Source organism: Narcine bancroftii, chromosome 3 (genome assembly GCF_036971445.1).
Source record: "Narcine bancroftii isolate sNarBan1 chromosome 3, sNarBan1.hap1, whole genome shotgun sequence".
NCBI lineage: Eukaryota > Metazoa > Chordata > Chondrichthyes > Torpediniformes > Narcinidae > Narcine > Narcine bancroftii.
Window position 1 is genome coordinate 105,152,458 of NC_091471.1, and position 18,812 is coordinate 105,171,269.

Sequence of the window (18,812 nt, forward strand, 5' to 3'; positions counted from 1 at the left end):
TCCTTCTAAACTCTATGTGTACACTTAAGGCCAGCTTAAAAACTTCAAATCTGTTAACCTAACTCAAATCAGTCAGAACAATACACAAAGTACTGGAGAAATTCAGGAGGTCATGCAGCATCCATGTAAAATGGTAGGGGAGTTGAAGTTTTGGACCTGAGCCCTTCATCAGGGATCATTGGGCCTGAAACATTGACTGCCTATGTCCACGTGACCTGCGAGGTTCCTCCAGAATTTCTGAGCATTGTACTTGTGGTCCAGTATTGCAGACTTCTTGTTTAACCTCAAAAATCAGTCAGATAAGCATTAATCATGGAAGAATGGAAATGCAGAGGATGGAATACAAGGTTTGCAAAATTAGGCCAAATTGAACACGAGTAAATCCACATGCTGGATGAATTAATTTCATAATTTATTCTTATTATTTCTGTGCATATTGCATATAGGATAGACACTCATGAGTACAAATAGGCAGCTAACCTACAATGCTGGGTGAAAGGTTTGCTCAAGTAAGACATTTAATAAACACTCCTTTTCCTTACTCTACTGTTCCACAAATCATGACTGATTTTGTACCTACAAAGTCATCCAGAGGTTATGCTTAGACTTTACTACATAATGATCAGTTCACACTAGAAATATATCACTTAAAACATATGCATTGGAACTGCATACACTGGCTGCCCTCTCAACAAGATAAATTGATTTTACTAACAGCAATTACTCTGTCTCTCTTGTACTCTTTTGTTAACCTTTTATGGAATATCCTAAAGATTATGGATGCAAAAGAGAGAAGAGAGCACCAATAATAATTCCAAACCCAAAGCGCTCTGAGAATAGGATTGAAAATTAAGTTAAGGTTCTAATACTGTATTCCAGGTAGCTGTTGCACAGAACTTTAACTTCCCTGGGCAGCACACTCCTTTATTCCCTCAAAATTCAACACTATATTCTGCATCTAATTACCTTGTTCAGTTAAAAATGTTTTTCCTTTTACCCATACCACACCATCCAATTCCCAATTTTTTTTTAAAATGTCTAAAACAGAGACAAAATTGCACTAATAAAATGGAAGGCACTGCTGTTTCATGTCAAGTAATTCACTCACAGGCCATCTGCAGATTAATCTTGAGTTCTTGGAGACTCTCGATACTCACTTCATATGCAAATGATACCAAATATAAAGGATATCCAAAATATTGCTCCAAGTAAATTAAGACACGAGACTAAATGATAATATTTTCAATTAATGGCATGTACTTTATTAAAAGGTCAATAAGAACTTGTGTACTCAAGGGCTGGTCAATTGTGGCCAAAAGGACAGAAGTATGCTCAGTCCACTCCTGTTCACGCTACTGACCCACAACTACATTGCCAGATCCAGCGCCAATAGTGTTAATTAAGTTTGCAGATGACACAATAGAGTTGGCTTTATCAGCAAAAACTATGGAGTTGTACTACAGAGAAGTGGTGGAAAATCTCCTGAAATCGTATGAGTGTAACAACCTAGGAGAGGTGAAAGTTCCAAGGAGTTTCACTTTACTAGTGACTTAACATCTCCTCACTTGTCAGGAAGACACCACAGCAACTGCACTTCCTGAGAAGAATGAAGCAGGCAAAGCTACCGGCCACCTTTATGTTAATTTTCTACAGGAGCTCTATCGAGAGTGTCCTGACCAGCTGCCACACAGTTGCTGCAGAGAAATGGATTTGAGCTCAATCCACAAGATCACATGAGTGGCAGAGAGGATCACTGGACTCTCACTCCCCCAATTGATGTGATCTACAGGGATCATTGTCTACAGAGGACGTTCAAAATTATTGGGGGTCCATTCCACCCTGCACCCAGCATCTTTCAGTTGCTCCCATTTGAAAGAGGTACAGGAGTATCAAAGCCAGCACCACCAGGCTGAAGCTTCTTCCCACAGGCAGTGGGAATGATAAACAACCAAAGGAACTGTGCACACTAACATTCTGAGACCCTCATATTCATGATAAAAAATTTATTTATTTTTGTATGGATGAATGCAGAGCTCGTCGAAAGAACCAAAGACTTGTTGATCCAAACCAAGGCTTTTATTAGCAAAAGACCGGAGCTCTTCACAGGTGGCCGACCAGTCCGGAATGATCCGACCTGGCTAGGGACACAACCCTTTAAGGCCCAAACAATAGGTGTGGCTTAGCTCTCAGCCAATCGCTGTAAGCACAGTCTAGATACAGTAACTATATACACTATGTACATTGGTGATAGATCTGTACTATCACATTCACCCCTTCTTGGAGAATTGACCCGGGAAAAAAAAAAAAAAACAAAAACGAGGGAGAGAATGAAAAGGAAGGGGTAGGTCAAGGACTGTAGCGGTCAGGGGGTCTGACCATCCGGCGTGACCGCCGTGGTGCCGGGATTGGGGTCGCTGGAGTGGTGTCACCAGCGGGCTCATCGGGTGCGACTGCTCCGTCACTCAATTCCCCAGTCGTTTTGTCGGCAGGGTGGCCCGAGTCATTGGGGTGCTGTTGGTCCTTCTGTTGCGGCACGGGGCCTGGAGCATAAGGAGTTGGGGGGTTTGCTGGGTCTACCGCGTCCTGAGCTAGGTCCCGCACCGAAACAGTGTCCTCCCGCCCGTCTGGGAACTCCACGTATGCGTAATGTGGGTTCGCGTGGAGTAGAGTCACTCGGTCGACCAAGGGGTCGTTCTTTGAGTGCCGGACGTGGCGTCGCAAAAGGACGGGGCCAGGGACGGTGAGCCATGCCGGTACAGTGGTTCCCGATTCGGATTTCCTCGGGAAAAGGAACATCCTTTCGTGGGGGGTGGCATTTGTTGCAGTACATAGGAGGGAGCGGATGGAGTGTAAGGCACTAGTGAGAACCTCCTGCCAGTGAGAGGTGGGGAGACCTTTAGACCGGAGAGCCAGTGTAACCGCTCTCCATATGGTGGCATTCTCCCTCTCGACCTGGCCATTACCGCGTGGGTTATAGCTCGTGGTCCTGCTTGAAGCAATACCACACTCCAGAAGGTACTGTTGCAGCTCTGCACTCATGAATGAGGACCCCCTATCACTGTGGATGGAATTGGGGTACCCGAAGATGGTGAAAATACTGTGAAGGGCCTGTATCACTGAGGTGGCAGTGGTGTCTGGGCAGGCCACAGCGAATGGGAAGCGGGAGTATTCGTCGATGGCCGTAAGGATGTAGGTATTACGGTTGGTCGACGGTAGGGGTCCCTTAAAGTCTACGCTAAGACGCTCGAAGGGGCGGGTGGCTTTGATGACGTGGGAGTTATCCGGACGGAAGAAGTGGGGCTTGCATTCGGCGCACACCGAACAGGCTCGGGTCATGGAGCGGATCTCCTCAACTGTGTAGGGTAAGTTGCGCGCCTTGACAAAGTGAGCAAACCTAGTGACCCCTGGATGACAGAGCGCCTCATGGAGTTTCCGTAGTCTGTCCATCTGTATGCTGGCGCACGTCCCCCTGGAGAGCGCGTCAGGCGGGTCGTTGAGCTTACCAGGCCGGTACAGGATGTCATAGTTAAAGGTGGAGAGTTCGATTCTCCATCTGGCGATTTTGTCGTTTTTTATCTTACCACGCTGGGTGTTGCTGAACATGAAGGAGACCGCGCGTTGATCAGTCAACAGTGTAAAGCGCCTCCCAGCGAGGTAATGTCTCCAACGACGTACCGCTTCAACTATGGCCTGGGCCTCCTTCTCGATCGAGGAGTGTCTACTCTCCGGACCCTGGAGGGTTCTGGAGAAGAAGGCTACAGGCCGACCGGCCTGGTTCAAGGTGGCTGCCAGGGCGAAGTCGGATGCATCGCTCTCGACTTGAAACGGGACAGACTCATCGATCGCGTGCAGCGTCGCAGCAGCGATGTCAGATTTGATTCGATCGAAAGCCGCTGTGGCTTCGGTCGAGAGGGGAAAAGAGGTGGTCTTGATAAGAGGACGTGCCTTGTCGGCGTAGTTTGGAACCCATTGGGCGTAATAAGAGAAAAGGCCCAGGCAGCGTTTGAGAGCTTTCTGGGTATGTGGGGGGGGTAAGTCCATTAAGGGACGCATGCGGTCAGGATCTGGCATGACTATCCCGTTTTCCACCACACAACCTAGAATAGCGAGTCGTGTGGTCCGGAAAACACACTTGTCCAAATTGTAAGTCAGGTTTAGCTGACGGGCAGTTTGAAGAAATTTGTCTAGGTTGGCGTCATGGTCCTGCATGTCGTAGCCACAGATGGTGATATTGTCCAGATACGGGAAGGTAGCGGTTAGCCCGTTCTGGTCCACCATCCTGTCCATTTCCCGCTGGAAGACCGCGACACCATTTGTGACCCCGAATGGTACCCTGAGAAATTGATATAGCCGCCCATTCGCTTCAAAGGCCGTGAATGGTCGGTCCTCGCAGCGGATCGGGAGCTGGTGGTAGGCCGAACGTAGGTCAATAGTGGAGAAAATGCGGTACTGGGCGATCTGGTTCACCACATCCGTGATGCGTGGCAGGGGGTACGCATCCAGGAGTGTGAAGCGGTTAATGGTCTGGCTATAGTCGACCACCATCCGTAGTTTTTCCCCATTCTTGACAACCACCACCTGGGCTCTCCAGGGGCTTGAACTGGGTTCGATGATGCCCTCATCCAGCAATCTACGCACCTCACTCCTAATGAATTGCCTGTTTTCGTAACTATATTGCCGACTTTTGGTGGCCACAGGCTTCCAGCCAGGGGTGAGGTTTGCGAAGAGTGCTGGCGGGGCAATCCGGACCACGTCCTCTAGTTTTTCTACCCCTTGTTCGAGCAAACGCAGCCTCACTTCGTTTGATCGGAGCCCGGCCACATAGGCATCCCGGACGAGGTCGCTAGTGATCTCAGCAGCAGTTTTGTCCACACAGTTACAGTCCTTGCCCAATGCCTTTAATACTTGTAAATATGCCCTGCTGGACTCGCCGGGCTGTTGCTTCCTCGACGCAAGCATGAGCCGGGCATGAACTCTGTACCGGAGCTCTTCACAGGTGGCCGACCAGTCCGGAATGATCATACAGTTCCTTCAGTACCTTTATGGCTGCGGTGTAAGTGGTCTCATCCTGGATGTTCTCGTAGACTCTCAAGGACACCATAGACAGCAATGCTGTTAGACGCAGGTTATCCTCCTCTATCTGAATGAATCTCAGGAAGTTTTCAAAGTTCAGCAGCCAGAACTTAAAGGCTTTGAAGGCTGTAGCTGACTGTGGGTCGATATCAAGTTTTTCTGGCCGAGTTAAACGCTCCATCCCTTTCAAAAAAAATTCTTTTTGCTAATAAAATTGTAGAGCTCGTCGAAAGAACCAAAGACTTGTTGATCCAAACCAAGGCTTTTATTAGCAAAAGACCGGAGCTCTTCACAGGTGGCCGACCAGTCCGGAATGATCCGACCTGGCTAGGGACACAACCCTTTAAGGCCCAAACAATAGGTGTGGCTTAGCTCTCAGCCAATCGCTGTAAGCACAGTCTAGATACAGTAACTATATACACTATGTACATTGGTGATAGATCTGTACTATCACAATGAATACTTGTACTGCACATGTATTGTTTGCCTGTATGCATATTATATTGCGTGGTATATCTGCGTTTTTTGCACTAAGGACTGGAGAATGCTATTTCGCCAGGCTGTACTTGTACAATCAGATGACAATAAACTCGACTTGACTTGAGAACCACAGCTGATATCAAGCTTGTTGTGTGGACAACTTGGTTGGCATGGAAAAATTTGGTTAAAGGGTCTATTTCCATGCTGTAAAACTCCACGATATTCAAAACCTAGATGAGATGTCCAATGGTTGGATGCAGCTAGAAAGATTACAAGTCTGTCATAAGCAAACATGAATAAATCCGTTGCATTTCTAGTAAGGAGGCAGGATTTCTTAGGACGGAGATGGAGAAATAGAGAGAAAGGAATAGATTCCCTAAAGTGACTGGATCTAAAGAAATGTCTCTGCCTGCTCCTGCCCCACCGAACTAGTTTCATCTTACCTTGACTCTATCTTTTCTATCCTGATCCAATCCCTCCCTACCTACATCCGCAACATCTTGCGTTCCCTCCATCTCCTCAAAGACTTCAAATTCCCCAAACCAGACCGCCTCATCTTCATGATGGATGTCCATTCCCTTTATACCCCACAAAGGACTGAAAGCACTTCACTTCTTCCTGGATCAAAGACCTGACTGGTCACCCTCCTCCACCTGGTAGAACTTGTCCTCACTCTAAATAACTTCTCCTTTAAATCCCACTTTTTCCAAATCAAAGGAGTAGCCATGGGTACCCGCATGGGACCCAGCTATGCCTGCACGTTTGTGGGCTTTGTGGAGCAATCCATGATGCAGGCAAGACTCCTCAACTCTTCCTTTGGTAGATCAAGGATGACATCGGCCTGCCACATTTAGCCATGATGTGCTTGTCAATGTCATCCACTTCACACACAACTTCCACCCTGATCTCAAACTCACCTGGTCTATCTCCAATAACACTCTCCCCTTCCTGGATTTCTCCATCTCCATCTTGGAAGACAAGTTGTCTACTGGCATTACTACAAACCCTCCAACTCCCACAACTACCTGACCTATACTTCCTCTTTTTTTTGAAAACTTTATTTATAATCAATAATATATGATACATACAAAATACAATGCAATACATATTTTATCCCATAAAACACCCCCATCCCTATCTCTCCCACTCCACCCAACCCCCCCCCCCCCCCACTAAACTACCCTCCCAAAAATAGAAAGATGGAAGAGAGTAATTAAAGCAATACATTCAGATATGTGTCGTGGTTTGGGACCACATCACCATGTATGGGAAAATATTTTAACAATTAGAATTCATCCAATCCATGTACAGGCTCCAAACTTTAACAAAAAAGGATAATTATTTTGTAAATTATATGTTATCTTCTCTAACAGGATACATAACCTCATCGCCACATGCCATCGATGAATATTCAATTTAATCTCATTCTGTCATGTAACTGCAAGACATTTCCTTGCTACTGCTAAGGCCAACCTCAAAAAAGCAATTTGCGATTTATCTAATTTTAACTCTAAATACAATGATTTAATATTACCCAATAAAATATCATAGGGTCAAATGGAATTTTAAATTTAAACATAACTTCCAAAAATTCTTTAATTTTGTTCCAAAGATCTACACTTCCTCACACCCTGTCTCCTGCAAAGATTCCACCCCCTTCTCTCAATTTCTCTGTCTCCGCCTGATCTGTTCCCAAGATGAGGTCTTCCAGTCCAGATCTTACAAAATGTCTGCCTTCTTCCACAAATGTGGCTTCCCCTCCACCACCATCCACTCAGCCCTCACCCGCATCTCCTGCTCATCTGCCCTGATCCCCTCTGGACCTAGATGCAACAAAAACATAGAATCCCCCTCATCTTCACCTACCACCCTACCAGCCTATGCATCCAACACATTATCCACCAGAACTTCCAGCACTTACTGCAGGATCCCACCACCAGGCACATTTTTCCTTTTCCTCCCCTCTCGGCCTACCACAGGGACTACTCCCTCCGCAATTCCCTCACGCACACATCCCTCCCTACCCTTCCTCTGTGCCCACACCTCCTCCCTTACCACATTCCAGGGGCCCAAACAGGCTTTCAAGTGAGGTAGCCCATCACTTGTACATCCAGAGGACATGTAATGCATTCAGTGCACCCTTTGGGGCATTCTCTTCATCGGAGACCAGTCGCAGACTGGAGATTGCTTTGCTCAGCACCTCCACTCCATTAGAAACCACAGAGACCTCCTCAGTGGACAATCACTTCAATTCCGAGTCACACTTCTGCACTCACACGTCTGTCCATGGCTTTGTGTACTATCCCATCCGCAGAGTGGAGGAACAACGCCTTATTCTCCATCTGGGCACTCTCCAGCCAGATGACATGAACATTGACTTTAATGCCTTCCACTAAACCTGCTTGCCTTTTCCCCTCCCCACTTTTCCCCATTCTCCTACCCACCCAATATCCCTCCTTTGCAATGCTGTTGTCCCCTCCCTCCTTTCACTACCTATCATCTCCTGCCTTTGCCACCCCCCCTCAACTTCTTTTGTTCAGATGCCTGCTGGCATTTTCTCATACCGTGATGAAGGGCTTAAGCCTGAAACGCCAGTTATATATCTTCACCTTTGCTACATAAAGGACACTGTTTGAGCTTCTCCAGCATTTTGTGTTTTTACCACAGAGCCTACAGAATTTTGTGTATTACTTCCATAGCACCTTTGAGGCCTCTGAAATACAAGTTTGGTTGTATGACCCCATTGCTACTGAGCAGAAAGCATACTATTACACAGAGTCATATACAAAAACATTATCGACATACAAGTCAGATTACGATATTGACTTGGTTGACATACCTCTGTGACCCCATTCCAAAGCATGGCAATACCTCGCTGTATGGTTCCCCTTGGTTGAAAAGCAAAACCTTAAATCTCCTGGTTCACCCATGAAGAGCACCAAATTACCAAGCACCAAGAGATCTACAAGTTACTACAGTACTTTTCCAATTATCTGAAATACTTAGGACTGGACCTATCCCGGTTAGGTGGATTTTTCGGATATTTGAGAATTTTCTCCAAGCAGACCAGCAGCATCAGGAGAATACCCATATCAGCTGTCACCGATCCACGACACCTCCCCACCGGAGCCACCAATCCTGCCCAGGAGCCCGATGTACCCACTTCTGCCTGGGAGCCCGACATCTCACCTCACCTGCAAGTGGTAGAAGATTGCACAGGGATTGTCCTCCAGCAGAATTTCCCATTGAAAGGGTATTTGACAGAGAGCGCAGCTCAGGGGGGCAAGCAGGGAGAGAGCGTGGCATTCAATTCAAATTCTGAGAATGCCACAATGCAACTTATCACAAAGTTTCAGTAATTCATGACAAAAAAAAGACTATTTATAAATAAATAATCAATGCTATACCCTTTCCTTCAACGTGTAACCTGTGGACAAATGTCTCCTTTGTAAAACAGATTCCCTGTAGCCCCACTTGACTATGGTAGGTAAAAAAAAATCAACTTTTTTTTCAAATTGTGATGTCATGTCACACCTGAAAAAAGTTGGATATTTGGAATTCTATTGATCGATTATCAGTTAATCGCATCGGACTTGTCAGCCATAAACGAGCCTGCAGCTGAAGTGGACATTTACCCCCTCCATAAATCTTCGTCCACGAAGCCAAGCCAAAGAAGAAGAGGAAAAGAAAGAATGTAGTGTGAAGGTAGAGAGGCTTTATTTATCTTGAGGCAATGCATTTATTTCATCAGAAGCAGGAAGAAAATAAAAGTCAGTGAGAGGCCATTCAAGCTGTAAAGAGGCACACCTTTTTCGCTCGGCCTTCTGGAAATATGCCATAGAGCAGCAAAAAACCTTGTGCCGAAAGCTATACTGAACATGTAGGGGATCACTTGGCTCCTGCTTAGCTTGGTTCCTGGTTAGCTTAGAATAAAATGCATTGTATAGTGACTGCTGTCATGTGGTCACAGTCAATTAATTGATAAAAGTTTCCCTGGAACTTAATGCAATATTTTAACAATATTGTGGTATTGACAAATTCTTCTGATTACATGGAACATCATCAAGACAAAAAAAAACAGAAGTCCTAATGATGATAACTAAATGGATAACTTTATAGTGCCCCAACAACTTTAGTAATTACACTGGGAATTATTCATCTGATTCACACTGTATTCTCCCCAATTGAAGGAAAAAAAATTTTGAAAACACACATTGTAAACATTCAAAAAAGATTAGCTATGCTCCTTGCTTGAAAATGGTGCCTCCATTGGAAGCTGAGCTATACCAAATAAGGAGGATGAAATTCTTAATGGCATTTATAAAAGTATTGAATCCCCTGTCAAACATTTGTCAACTTTCAGCCCTGCTAATGTCAGAGCACTAAAAATTAACCTATAACATTTAGCTAATCCTATGAACTTAATTGTTGTGGGGCGTCATAGTTAACCACTACTGTGACAACTATTTAGGCTTCAAAATGGAGAAGCAACATGGCATTAATCTTCTTTCAGAATTCCAAACTGTAAGCAACTCAAATTGGACAAGTCTTAAATAATTAAAGAAATAATCTGGTGGTGTTCTTGTGTGTTTTTAATGTTACAGAAGAAAACTTAACATTTAAGAAAATCAGTGCTGTCAACAGCTAGAGCTAACAATGTATAAATAACAATCTGCATATATCTATATCTTGGACATGTACAGTTAGATTACACAATTAGTTTAAATTTTCAAATATTAGATTCTTTGTGATTAAATATTATCCAATCACACCAGTTGAAGATATACATCGCACTTAGGTCATAAAACAAAATGAAGCGATGGTGCTGCCAGCCCTCTTGCTGAAGGTTAACAATGCTGACACATGCCTTCCATAGAACGCTACAGCACAGAAAACAACCCATTTGGCCATTCTAGTCTGTGCCGAAACATTATCCCACTTGTCCCATTAACCAACACCCAGTCCATAATCCTCCAGACCTCTCCCATCCATGTGTCTATTCAATTTATTCTTAATACTCAAGAGGGAGTCTGCATTTACCACATCAGATGACAGCTCGCTCCACACTCTCACCACCACTCTATGAGTGGAGAAGTTCCCCGTAAACATTTCCCCTTTCACCCTAAAGCCACGTCCTCTCATTTATCTCTCCTAATCTATGTGGAAAGAGCCTACTCACATTTACTCTGTCTATGCCTCTCATAATTTTGTAAACCTCTAACAAATCTCCCCTCATTCTTCTTCGCTCCAAGGAATAAAGTTCCAACCTGTTTAATCTTTCCCTGTAACTCAACTCCTGAAGACCTAGCAACATCCTAGCAAATCTTCTCTGCACTCATACAATGTTACTGATATCCTTCCTGTAGTTAGCCTGTAGAAGATGTTTGAGGCAGAAAGGCACACAGACGTTAGATCCTGTAGACAGAGATGTTTTGTTCTTGTGAGTCAATTTGTACTGTTATCAGATAGAATGATGTGGAGGAGAGAGACCACACAGGCACACGTTCTGGTCTAATGTCCTCAATAATTCTGATTAAAATGAATGGAGGAATCATTTCCATATTTCTCAAGACATTTTTGACTGTGTATTGGAACTCATTAAGCCACATCTGAAGCACAAGACAACAAACTGGTGACAGCTTCTGGAATCTCAGCTTAGGCTTGCCGTTGCTTTGTAGAAGTATGCAATCCCATGTGACTATTGATCAATGTGAGAGAGAGAGAGAGAGAGAGAGAGAGAGAGAGATCACTTTTGCAATGCTACAGTCAGCAGCTGGGACTGGAACAGGACAAGCTGGCAAGCTTATGGAAAACCCCACTGGGTGTTGTGAGTGCTTAGTTCAGCCTGGTCAAAGCCCTTGTGCTTCAGGCAAGAAGAGAGGACTGGTGCCTAATGTTTCACTTGAAATAAGAGAAACAAAAAGACACTCTGAAGTGACCTGAAAAAAAAGGTTATCGTCTGGAGAACCCTGAGGGGGCAAGTTTCTTCAGCAAGACACTGAAGTGGCTGATTTAAAAGGAATCAGTTGTGGGTGTCCAGCGTTCAACCTATCTCTCTCTGCGAACCGACAAGAACCTTCCTGAGCAGTAATCATTTATCTTTCAAGCACCAAAATCTGGTGAACTTTATAAATGTTATATTCTGTGCAGAGTATAAGAATTGCCTGCAACCAGTGAACTTGGAGGAATGAAAAGTGAGATTGAACTGTGAATCAAAGAACTTTTATGAACTTACACACTCATTACATGCACATGCACTTAGAATTAGAAGGGGGTTAAGTTAGGTTAGTTAAGTCAATAATGATAAGTTAAAGTGTGATTTTGTTTTCGTGTTTCAAGATAATTAAAAGCAACTTTTGTTTAAGTAACCATTTGTCTTGGTGAATATCTATTGCTGCTGGGTTTTGGGGTCCTCTGGGCTCGTAACAGTACATATATACCAACATTAATACTGCTACAGCTACACATATACTTTATAAATTAACACTACAATATACTGTATGGAATTATGACCAGTAATTATATAAACATCTAACTCTTTAAACTATAAATAAAATTCACTAATTTAAGCACACCTTAACAAAATGTAACTTCAAGCCACAAGTTGTCATCTTCCTTCAGTTTTCCCTCCCTTATACTATTCGGCAGATTATTATCTCAATTGATTCAAAGAGGAAAAGGCAAGAGAGCATGATGATTCAATAAAGCTGCAGAAGAATATAACACCTTAAATTGTGTCTAAAAGACTATTTCTAAATTGCTGTAAATATTTGATAAAAGCACTGCTTTATTGATCCATTTCTCAATAGGGCTTTTGCAGGACTCCTGGGTCATGCTGCCCTCTGCTGGCTAGAAGCTAGAGGATTGTTGACGTTGACTGAAACATCTCTTCTTCTTCTTTGGCTTGGCTTCGCGGACGAAGATTTATGGAGGGGTAATGTCAGCTGTAGGCTCGTTTGTGGCTGACAAGTCCGATGTGGGACAGGCAGTCACGGTTGCAGCGGTTGCAAGGGAAAATTGGTGGGTTGGGGTTGGGTGTTGGGATTTTCCTCCTTTGTTTTTGTCAGTGAGGTGGGCTCTGCGGTCTTCTTCAAAGGAGGTTGCTGCCCGCCGAACTGTGAGGCGCCAAGATGCATGGTTTGAGGCGATATCAGCCCACTGGCGGTGGTCAATGTGGCAGGCACCAAGAGATTTCTTTAGGCAGTCCTTGTACCTCTTTGGTGCACCACTGTCTCGGTGGCCAGTGGAGAGCTCGCCAAAGAACACGATCTTGGGAAGGTGATGGTCCTCCATTCTGGAGACGTGACCTACCCAGCGCAGTTTGATCTTCAGCAGCGTGGATTCGATGCTGTCGGCTTCTGCCATTTCGAGTACTTCGATGTTGGAGATGAAGTCGCTCCAATGAATGTTGAGGATGGAGCGGAGGCAATGCAGGTGGAAGCGTTCTAGGAGCCGTAGGTGATGCTGGTAGAGGACACATGATTCGGAGCCAAACAGGAGTGTGGGTATGACAACGGCTCTGTATAAGCTAATCTTTGTGAGGTTTTTCTGTTGGTTGTTTTTCCAGACTCTTGAAACGAGCCTTCCATCGCGCATGCAGCCATCTTCAGCGCAAACTCCGGGAGATCCAAATTGAGTGGTGGACTAGCCTCGCCAAACGAACCCAGCTCAGCGCAGACATTGACGACTTCAGGGGTTTTTACGAGGCTCTAAAGGCTGTGTACGGCCCCTCACCCCAAGTCCAAAGCCCGCTGCGCAGCTCAGACGGCAAAGTCCTCCTCAGCGACAAGATCTCCATCCTCAACCGATGGTCAAAACACTTCCAATCTCTTTTCAGTGCCAACCGCTCAGTCCAAGAATCCGCCCTGCTCCAGCTCCCTCAACAGCCCTTAAGGCTAGAGTTGGATGAGGTCCTCACCCGGGAAGAGACATACAAGGCAATTGAACAACTGAAAAGTGGCAAAGCAGCAGGTATGGATGGAATCCCCCCCCCCCACCCCCCCAGAGGTCTGGAAGGCTGGCGGCAAAAATCTGCATGCCAAACTGCATGAGTTTTTCAAGCTCTGCTGGGACCAAGTAAAGCTGCCTCAGGACCTTCGTGATGCCATCATCATCACCCTGTACAAAAACAAAGGCAAGAAATCAGACTGCTCAAACTACAGGGGAATCACGCTGCTCTCCATTGCAGGCAAAATCTTCGCTAGGATTCTCCTAAATAGAATAATACCTAGTGTGGCCGAAAATGTTCTCCCAAAATCACAGTGTGGCTTTCGCACAGAGGAACTACTGACATGGTCTTTGCCCTCAGACAGCTCCAAGAAAAGGGCAGAGAACAAAACAAAGGACTCTACATCACCTTTGTTGACCTCACCAAAGCCTTCGACACCGTGAGCAGGAAAGGGCTTTGGCAAATACTAGAGCGCCTCGGATGCCCCCCAAAGTTCCTCAATATGGTTATCCAACTGCACGAAAACCAACAAGGTCGGGTCAGATACAGCAATGTGCTCTCTGAACCCTTCTCTATTAACAATGGCGTGAAGCAAGGCTGCGTTCTCGCACCAACCTTCTTTTCAATCTTCTTCAACATGATGCTGAAACAAGCCATGAAAGACCTCAACAATGAAGACGCTGTTTACATCCAGTACCGCACAGATGGCAGTCTCTTCAATCTGAGGCGCCTGCAAGCTCACACCAAGACACAAGAGCAACTTGTCTGTGAACTACTCTTTGCAGACAATGCCGCTTTAGTTGCCCATTCAGAGCCAGCTCTTCAGCGCTTGACGTCCTGTTTTGCGGAAACTGCCAAAATGTTTGGCCTGGAAGTCAGCCTGAAGAAAACTGAGGTCCTCCATCAGCCAGCTCCCCACCATGACTACCAGACATCTCCATTGGGCACACTGAACTCAAAACGGTCAACCAGTTTACCTATCTCGGCTGCACCATTTCATCGGATGCAAGGATCGACAACGAGATAGACAACAGACTCGCCAAGGCAAATAGCGCCTTTAGAAGACTACACAAGAGTCTGGAAAAACAACCAACTGAAAAACCTCACTGAAACATCTACTTTGTTCAAGAATAACAAAAAAAAGTGAACTTGCTTTAAATTTCTGGATTTGGATGTTTATAAATTTGATTTTAGTGGTTGAGTTTGTGTCTTAATAGGACATTTTAATCCTGTCCAGAATTACTGAACTTTAAAATATATAGGTCAGCACATCTACAGCCAAAGGGCCTGTACTGTGCTGTAGTATTCCATTTCTAATATAAAGTCTTTTTCCAGTCACTTATACACTGATGCAATGTAGTTCAGTATTTTCCTTCTGAATATAGGTACTTCATTTATTTTCTAGTGATTTAAGGCTTCATCAGATTTCTGCCCTTCTGCACCACTGCAAATCCTTTGTCAAAGTCATAAATTCAATTATGAATGACTGCTGCTGCGGTAAGCTATTTTCCCTCTTCCTTCTTGATCAATCTTTTACTTGACTGACAATATCAACTTCCTCCATTGCTTGGCGCCTGATAGCCAAATCCCACATCTACTGACATGCAGCACAAACTTACCACCAGCTTTTTCCCACTACCTGCAAATTATCAAGCAGCTTGTCTGACATCCATGGTGGAACAAGTAGTATTTTCCTGTAATTAAATAAAAGGAAGCCCCAAGTTAACTACAAACATTCATTCACAAGAAACTGGCTTGATACCACTTGCCAGCATTTGGCTAAACAGATGTTTTGTCACCTTGTACTTCTATTAGACCCTAACTGAAATTTCTAACCTCACAATCATTTCATCACCAAGAATACTCATTTCAACCTTCATTAACATCACCATCTCTGGCCTATTAGAAATTTCCTTGTCAAGCCCTACCTTGCCCCCTGTTATCTCACCTTGCAAAGAACATGGAAAACTCCATGTGGCTGCATCGTAATTCTTCCCAATCACTACACAGTGCATTTGAATAGGTAATTTTCTGCACCTTTAACTACTTCAGGTATCTTTCTTTCTTTTCTTTGGCTTGGCTTCGCGGACGAAGATTTATGGAGGGGGTAAAAAGTCCACGTCAGCTGCAGGCTCGTTTGTGGCTGACAAGTCTGATGCGGGACAGGCAGACACGATTGCAGCGGTTGCAGGGGAAAATTGGTTGGTTGGGGTTGGGTGTTGGGTTTTTCCTCCTTTGCCTTTTGTCAATGAGGTGGGCTCTGCGGTCTTCTTCAAAGGAGGTTGCTGCCCGCCAAACTGTGAGGCGCCAAGATGCACGGTTTGAGGCGTTATCAGCCCACTGGCGGTGGTCAATGTGGCAGGCACCAAGAGATTTCTTTAGGCAGTCCTTGTACCTTTTCTTTGGTGCACCTCTGTCACGGTGGCCAGTGGAGAGCTCGCCATATTACACGATCTTGGGAAGGCGATGGTCCTCCATTCTGGAGACGTGACCCATCCAGCGCAGCTGGATCTTCAGCAGCGTGGACTCGATGCTGTCGACCTCTGCCATCTCGAGTACTTCGACGTTAGGGATGTAAGCGCTCCAATGGATGTTGAGGATGGAGCGGAGACAATGCTGGTGGAAGCGTTCTAGGAGCCGTAGGTGGTGCCGGTAGAGGACCCATGATTCGGAGCCGAACAGGAGTGTGGGTATGACAACGGCTCTGTATACGCTTATCTTTGTGAGGTTTTTCAGTTGGTTGTTTTTCCAGACTCTTTTGTGTAGTCTTCCAAAGGCGCTATTTGCCTTGGCGAGTCTGTTGTCTATCTCATTGTCGATCCTTGCATCTGATGAAATGGTGCAGCCGAGATAGGTAAACTGGTTGACCGTTTTGAGTTTTGTGTGCCCGATGGAGATGTGGGGGGGCAGGTAGTCATGGTGGGGAGCTGGCTGATGGAGGACCTCAGTTTTCTTCAGGCAGACTTCCAGGCCAAACATTTTGGCAGTTTCCGCAAAGCAGGACGTCAAGCGCTGAAGAGCTGGCTCTGAATGGGCAACTAAAGCGGCATCGTCTGCAAAGAGTAGTTCACGGACAAGTTTCTCTTGTGTCTTGGTGTGAGCTTGCAGGCGCCTCAGATTGAAGAGACTGCCATCCGTGCGGTACCGGATGTAAACAGCGTCTTCATTGTTGGGGTCTTTCATGGCTTGGTTCAGCATCATGCTGAAGAAGATTGAAAAGAGGGTTGGTGCGAGAACACAGCCTTGCTTCACGCCATTGTTAATGGAGAAGGGTTCAGAGAGCTCATTGCTGTATCTGACCCGACCTTGTTGGTTTTCATGCAGTTGGATAATCAGGTATCTAATTATGCATTGATTCTACATATTTCATCTATAATTTGCTGGAATGGTTTTAATCAAGTGCATGTAAACAAAGACTGCCAGGCATGCTTCCATAAATACCATACCTTTGTAACATGACTGAGGAAATACTGTAAATGCTAACTTTATGTGCACTAAGAGATCATTAAACTGCTTTGGGCATCCATGATTGAGGTGATTTATTTTTTAAAAAAAATCAAATATAAGCAACACTACTGGACAGAAATTACAATTAAATTCAGTCTCCAGTCAATAAACACAAAATCATGGAATGATCCCTCAGAGGTGGATGTCATTCATTTACTTCAGTTTTTCTGGCACTTTGATAAACCCATTCAATAAATCCTATTCCATCACCATTTCCTCATTTCCCTGCAATTATTTTTCTTCTCAAATAATTTATCTTCATTTTTGAAAGTTATGCTAAATCTCATTCCACCACTCTTTCAGACAGTGCATTCCAGATTATAATAACTTCCTACAGAAAAGAATAATTTTCATGTCACCTTTGCTAATTTGCTAAATGCATCATAAATCTGCGCTAAATTATCACAGGACCCTCTGGCAATGGAAACAGTAAATTTGCACAATCAAAATTTCAAAGTCTATCAAACATTCCTTTAATCTTCTCTGCTCTGAGCATAATAATTTAATTTTCCCTGCATAACCAAAGTCTTGCATCACAACAGTGAGAAGCACCAGTCCCTGAATCAACAGTAATGATAGGGAACTTCAAGTCCTTAAAAGCAAAAAAAAAATCACCAATAACCTGTTTGGGTCCAACCAAATTGCTACAACCAAGAACTGCATCAAAGACAGTCTGCTCAGAAGTCTGAGGAAATTTAGCATGTTGGGGATGCACCACAGAAAGCATCACATCCAGATGTATTCAGCAACAGTTACAAATGCAGCTCAGGCTATCAGAAAAACCAATCTCTTTTCCCAAGACTCCATCTAGCCTCCTACTGTCCCAGTTACTTCCCCTTCTACCCAGAAGACATGCAAGCCTGAAAGCACAAACTTCCAGATTCAAGGAGAGTCTTCCCTGCTGTTACCAGACTCTTGAGTGAGTCTCTCACTCCAAAAGATGATGCCCTTGCACTATAATTTTTTATGACTACAGCTCCACATTCAACACCAGCAAAACCTATGGCTGATATAAAGATTCTGGGATTCTTTGCTCCTCGACTTCCTCAGCGAAATCAGCAACATTACCTCCTTTTTATTGACCATCAACATATGGGACCCCCAAGGCTGATGGCCTAGGCCCCTATTCTATTCCTATACACTCATGTCTGTGTAGCCAAATTCAGCTCTCACTCAATTTAGAAATTCACTGACAGCACTACTATTGCTGGCCAAATAACTGCAAATGGGGAGTCAGAATACAGCATGATTGATTGGGTGGTGCCAAAATGGCATCACGATTTCAATAGCACCTAGACTAAAGAGCTTAATGTTGATTTTAGGGAAGAGAGGCTAAGGATCCACACCCATACACATTGATGGGACAGAGGCGAAAAGGGTTGGAACCTTCAAGTCCCTATTTCAGAAGCCCTCTCCTGGAGACAACACATGAAGAATGCACACAATTGCCTCTCATTTCTAAGGAGTTTGAAGAGATTTGGCATGCCAATGAATACTCCATCTGGAACATATACTGACCAGCTGCATCAGAGCTTGGCATAAGAGTTCAATGACCCAGGAATGCTGAAGGCTCCAGAAGGTAATAATGGAGCCAGGTCCATCACAGGCTCAGACATCCCATCTCATAATTACATATAACATATAACTATTGAATATCTTTGCAAGGCATTGCCCCAAGTAAGCAACAAACAGCATAAAGGCACCCATCACACTGGTCACAACCTCTTCTCACTGATACCTTCAGGCAGAAGAGAGAGAAGCCTGAACACTTGCATGTCCAGGTTCAAGAACAGTTTCTTTGCAA

At 44.7% G+C, this 18,812-nt stretch overlaps 1 protein-coding gene across 3 annotated transcripts in view; it reads right to left on the reverse strand.

Annotated features, from left to right (window-relative positions):
- The window catches only part of atp10d (ATPase phospholipid transporting 10D), a 199,630-nt gene that overhangs the window by 151,006 nt on the left and 29,812 nt on the right, over window positions 1-18,812 (reverse strand). The window contains exon 1 of one of the 3 annotated variants that reach the window (XM_069924732.1): window positions 15,121-15,144. The exons of the other annotated variants lie outside the window; for them this stretch is intronic. The gene's annotated coding sequence lies outside the window, so the exon portion shown is untranslated. Of the gene's footprint in view, window positions 1-15,120; window positions 15,145-18,812 lie in introns of those variants that run through there. 3 annotated transcript variants of the gene reach the window in all.